At 25.0% G+C, this 6,622-nt stretch overlaps 1 protein-coding gene across 1 annotated transcript in view; it reads right to left on the reverse strand.

Moving 5' to 3' along the window:
• Nucleotides 1–815, reverse strand: part of LOC136985463 (cell adhesion molecule Dscam1-like) — a 148,910-nt gene extending 148,095 nt beyond the window's left edge. The window contains exon 1 of the mRNA XM_067282752.1: nucleotides 622–815. The gene's annotated coding sequence lies outside the window, so the exon portion shown is untranslated. The remainder of the gene's footprint in view (nucleotides 1–621) is intronic.
• Nucleotides 816–6,622: the final 5,807 nt, after the last annotated feature.

Raw genomic sequence — 6,622 nt, forward strand, 5'->3', positions numbered from 1 at the left:
TTATCTTAATCCTTATCTAAATATTTAGACCTAAATTAATATAAATATTGGAGTAAATTTTGTGTACATAACTTTACAATTTTATATTTATCGAATAAATTCAGGCAGGAAATAGTATAGAAAATTTAAAGAAGCGATGTTTAATTTACAATTTTTTAAATTTATTTTTCATTTATTATCATTATAATTAACTAGGATATTTTTAAAAGTTGAAATTAATTTTAATACGGTAGAATATTTTGAAAGCGAAAGTATATTAAAAGTTTAACAACTTTAAAGAAAAAAAAAAGTTCAGTAAATAAGTTAAGAGAGTCGACAATGATAAAAAAAAATAAATATACAAAATTTAATTAATTTCGAAAATTAAAATATATATAATAAAATATTTATAAAACTAATGTGATAAAATTTATTTGCATTAAATAAGATTGTTTACTTTGTTTAATGTTTCGTGAGTTAAGCCGACTAATTAAATTTTTTTTATCATTTGTTATATTAATTAATATATTTAGATATTTGAAGAAATTATATATATATATATATATGTAAAAAATAAATTAAATAAAAATAAAGTAATAGGATAGCTGAATAAAACGAAGGAAAATCTTTATCTAAACCAACCTGATGGCAAATGCAGTTACAATGACTGCATTTCATTCGATGTCGGTAGTTCTGTACAAGTTAGAGTTATTGCATGAATTCATTCATATTGATGTACGCTGCATAGATCCGTGCATCACTGCTTCCATTGAATCTCTTTACATTTCCTGTCCTTTGTTGAAGAAAGTTGCGAAGTTTCTTAGTTCCTTTGTCAATATAGTTACACTGAATTCGATGAGTACTAATATTGGAACAAATATTATAATTTATGAAATGAATACTTCTACAGAAATATTATATAACAACAATACTAATATAAATGTATACCTATATTATAATTATTATTACTTTCTAAAACCGATTGTAAAATTCAAATCAATAAAAAACACCAATTTGTATAACTGCAGTTCTTTAAATTTACTACTATTATTTTTTTTTAACAATTTTTATAAGGTAACAATCTAGTGTAAAATTTCGTATTTAGGAGATAGAAAGAAATCTATCTTCCGGAGCATTCGGTAAATCGGTTTTAAAAGCGATGTTGAAATCATTCATGTGTCTAAGCTTCGTAGTTAATGACATCAATCTAACGCCGTCTCCGGGGAAGTATATTGAAATGGCTTTCACTTTTCTTGTTCTTATACCTTAACTGCCTTAAACCACGAAACTCGTCATTCTTTCGCCACTTTAGAAAGGTTATAGATATGCGATAGCCTGAAAGAAGTAGCTAATTCCATCGGGAAGCCATCAATTTTCGTTTCAGTCTTTCCACTATACAAAATGCCACTTTTACCGCTTTCAAACTATGTATTTACCATCCGGATCTTATAAATCCTTGCAACTCGTTCTACTGTTCCTTATTCCCTTGGGTGTCATTAACTTGAAAACTTGTTAATTCTCGAAACTCTTCTATGTCTTATATGTAAAGTAGATTGCCGGAAAATGTTTTCTTCAATATATTTCAGCTTTCTAAGTTGAAACTTGATGCTCTCGTACGAAAATTTCCATTCTTATTAAACTAAACTTTATTTTTTTTATATATAGAAAAAAATAATTATTTGATAACCATTAATTGAAAGTAAAAAATAGCGGTTTTTTATAATTTCACTCATTAATTTCAACATTTTTATGATAAAAATTATAAAGTTTTGACGTGTTTTTATCACGAAAATTTACATATTCTACACAACTAATTAAAAATACTTCGAAAAGATTATGTTGATTGACACTGGACCCATCATATTTTTAATATATTCATTAGTTCAGGGTAGAGCAATATCGCTTGAAGAGGTTTTTAAATCATCCTTCATTACAAGCTACCTAAACTTTAAATGTGAGTTAAAAGAAAAAAATAAAAAAGGATAGATTTTTCCATATTCAATAAGCTGAAACATTAAACGGTTCTCAGTGTACAATCCTTTGACAATAAAGTAGATTGAGTGAGAATGCAAACTTTGCTTGATTTGTAATCTTATAAATATTTATCAGTAATTTGATTGTTACCCTTACAAAAAATTTTCTTATAAATAAAAAAGGCAATAAAAGCTCTTCTTACTTTTATACAGGTTGTAAATCTGAATATTTATGAATATTATATTAAGAGAAAAAGTAAAATAAAATTTATAATGTGAGATATATCATATATTTTAAAATATTATGTCATAAGATTATTGATAAATAATGAAATATTGTATCGTAAATAAAATTTTAGTAAGTTTTATAATATAATAACTTAGAAAATATATATAAAATAATATTAGTTAAATATTCTTTTAATTTTATTGCTTATTTTATTTTAAAATTTATTTATTATTTAATGCTATTGTCATAACGTATTTACTACAATAATTAATTTACTGTAAAATAAGTAATACAATTAGTATCTCAGTAATTGTTATTTAATTACTTTAAATATTCTTCATAAACGTTAAATTATTCTGAAAATTTAACGTTCTTTAGCAGCAATTGAAATACTCAACAATAAAATATTCTTTAACAGTATTAAACGACGTTAAACTTCAGTGCGCATTCTTTCAGCTGTATTTTCAACCGCATTAAATGTTCTCTAACTACATTAAATATTACTCAACTGCATTATGTTCTCTAATGCTCTTCAATAGAATTAAATGTCTTTTAATTCAATAAAATATTCTTAAACTTCATTAGATCTTTCTAATGTCATTATATGAATGACAGTTAAGTATTTTAGTAGCTTTAGTATTTTTTCTTATACAATCTCATAAGTATAGACTTGTATCATTTTTATAATTAGCATAAATACGTCGATATATTGTTACTGTTTTATCATATTTATAACGTAAGATCATTTTTCTTAGTTTTAAAAATTCTAATACAAGCTAAAGAACCCACAATTTAAAAAGTCTAACGTATTATCGAAAATGATTTATAGTGTAGATATAACAGCGTTATATGCATTTATTGACGTTAGATGAATGATTACTAGTTTTAATTTATTAAAAAAAAAGGTTGTTGTAAGGATCAATTCTTACTGTAAGAGAATAAAATGTGAACATTAAAAAATGTAATCAGTTAAATGAATATTGTTACTAGTATAGAGGAGATTTTTTGTGTATGTGTATTGAAAGACAAAATTAATCTACAGCATAAAAGCACCAACACATTCGTGATGTCTTTCGATTGAAAGTCATCTTATCTATATTCAGAAGCTACATTGTATAACCACATCAAACTTGGAAGTCTTTGTCCTCAAGCTGTCAATGCCTTGATCCTTAATATGATTGATGCATTGGACGATCTTTAAATCCTTAGGGGATACACTATCACTTTACACTCGTACGTGAAATAGTTTCTAGATTATTTAGAAAGTGTTTCTTTGCATTCTTTGGCATATTTAAACTAAAGAATGCTTCCAAAAGCCACCTAGAGACAATACGATAATATTGTTCATTGGTTCATAACTAATCAGGCTATGTGCTAGTGTGAAAAGAGAAGCTATTAGCTAGACTATAGAAAAGATAATGAGCAACAGCTGTGAACTAGAGGTCATTTATCATTGTCAAATTCAGGCTTATTTGAAACTAAAATCAGTGCCTTAAAGTCGAACGAACAAGTACTGTTCTCTCCGACTGATATGGCAGTAAAGGAGATATCAACAATGATGTATGGTTGTGAAGCAATGTCGTTCAATTCCACACAGTTATCCAGAATGAAGAATGAGTTGAGGATCGAGTTTCTCCGTATTACACACTTCTATTGGCATGGAAAAGTGAGATAGAGATACTAAATACTATTATTTTCTGTAAAAGACGCGACATCGTTGACCTGATACCATCTGTGGGTAAATAGTGTGCACTTTTGAGAAATAAATTTTGGCGAAAAATCTTGAGAATTTCTTATGATTGATGCTTTTGTTATACGTGTATTTTAGATTTAATCTAAATAAACGGAAATTATTACAAAAAGTGGAAATTTGATCCTTTTTTCCCCATTTAAAAAACTCCATGTTTGCAAACTTGGCTTCATTTCGAAACTTTCAAGTTGCAAAGTAAAAAGAACAGAATATAATATAACAGGATTGTTCCTTTTTCTACTATAGTTTGAGATTGATTGAATATAACATAGGAGTCAGAAATATATTTGTAAATAGAATATCTACTGTATCTAGCAGAAATATAGGCACTAAATAAAATGAAAATCACTTTGTTTATCTGTAAAGAACATAATTTTTTCAATTTTCCTTTTCTTAATATACAGAATAATTATGATATCATTGAAAATTAGTAATATAAAGTATCATAACTCTGGAACTGATTTAAAAACAAGTTTTGGACATAAACTCTCAATATAAAAATCTCTAACTAAACTTCGACCACCCTTCTTTTCCTTGCATATATTTCCTGAACAATTAGGATAATAATGTGTTTGCCAGTAAAAGTTCAACTCCTTTGAAAATATTGAATATTAAAATTCTATAAAAATGCATATAATTATTATTAAATTTACTTTAATAATAAACGAGAAACACTTTTTACGTTTATTATTAAAGTAAATATTTTAAATATATTTTGTTTTGTATTGATTGAAATATCGTTTAGCATTCAATATTTTCAGGTCAAATCTATATGTATATAATTTATTAAAATATTAATTTCTTATCGCTACTCACATCAAAGCTCAATTTTTATGTGCTATTTTTCGTGATAGCATTAAAATTATGCAGATATTTTTGAATATTTTAAAACATTTTATGAGAATAAGATAAAATTTTTAATTGTTAGACCATTTATTACTTTCTAATATAGCAATTATTTATAAATTAGAGGAGAAATGATATTCAAACTATCTTGCAGATTGATCATTACTGATTGCATTCCAAATAATTTATTTTGTTTCACAATGCGTATAATTATGTCAGATAACTTAATAAAAATAAATTAATTATAGATAATACAGTAAATGACGATGATAATTTAGCAATTTTCCACATGATTTAATCTGATTTGTTGTAATTCAATCAGCATTTCTATATTAAATAATTCATATTAATAATTTAGTAACGGCTATTCAAAATCTCTTTTATGAAAAAATGACTTTAAATAAATACTTTAAAATACTTAATAGCAAAAATCACAGTTATATTTTTATTTACAACTCATTTATTATACAAAGTTTAACTTCGATTAATTAAAAATGATTCTCCAAAGTTAAGTAACTTAATGATGATCGACAAGGAAAATTATACTGTGTTAACTCCTACGAAGTATTTTGGACATAAAACCTCTCAAAAGCTTTGAATAAAATATAAATTATTTATTTATATGCTTGTTCTAAGCATTATTTCGAGCACAAGCACATTCAGAGGAGGACAGAGGAAGGCACTCGCACTTATTAACCAAAAATTCAAAATAAGTAAATAAATAAGCATAGCAGAAACAAAATTATTCTTATGAAATATATTTTTATGTGTATAGATGTCTGCCGTTTTAGATTTACTTAGAAAAATTTTTATAAACTATGTACAAACCTTTTCTGGTGTCTTCTTTACAGCGATATCTGGTAAGCAATTGATTTTGAGCTTGGTTCAAGAGAACTTCTTCGCATCCTGTAGACATTAAAAAATAATATTTTCATTAAAATTAGAGTTTAAATAATAAATTTTATTAATATTATCATCACATGTTTATTTAAATATATATTCAATTGTGTTGATAGTTAATTAAAATCTGAGAGGGGATTTCGTTGATGTCATAACAAATTTATAACATAAATCGTAAAAATATTAATTTTTAAGATTATAATATTTTTAAAATTAATTTATTTATTTATTTTTAAGATTAAATTAATTGAAATTACTATTTATTCAATTAAAGTTTCAGCTTAATTGAATTTATTTATTAATATTTAATAATTAATTAGTTTAATTTTAAATAAAATACCACACATATATTTAAATATTATTGTATTCAATATATTGTAAGGAAATGATAAAACACGACAGATGTGTTATAGATAAAGAGTAAGGATACTAATTTATTTCCACATTAATCCAATTACAATCATAATTAATGATCCTGCTCGGTCAAGGAAACAAACTGCATCTTCTGGATGTCATGATAAGGATTCTGGATTTAATCTTTCTAGTTTGAGAGCAGCAGAAACATCCTTCTTCTAATACAATTATCAATAAAGATCTTATAACCGAATGAACGAAAAAAATAATGCAAAAAATTAAATTTAAAAAATAAAATGAACGTCTTTATCAAAAAACTTTGTTTTTTTTCGGAAGTAAATTTAGTGATGCCAAGATAAAAAATATCACCTATTTCCTCACTACTAATCCACCTCACGAACTTTTAGTAACAGTGACACATGTTGATTGGCATTGACCAATGACCACAAAAGTTTCTTAATCTCTAAACTTTGTCTTATATTCTAAAACATGATAATTACAAGACACGTTTTTATTGTGGATTAAATTTATAAACAGAAAAAAATTAACATAAAAAATTGATTTAACTAAAAAATAAAATTTAAATGTTAA

Source organism: Centruroides vittatus, unplaced genomic scaffold (assembly GCF_030686945.1).
Source record: "Centruroides vittatus isolate TY-2023 unplaced genomic scaffold, ASM3068694v2 contig_970, whole genome shotgun sequence".
Taxonomy (NCBI): Eukaryota; Metazoa; Arthropoda; class Arachnida; order Scorpiones; family Buthidae; genus Centruroides; species Centruroides vittatus.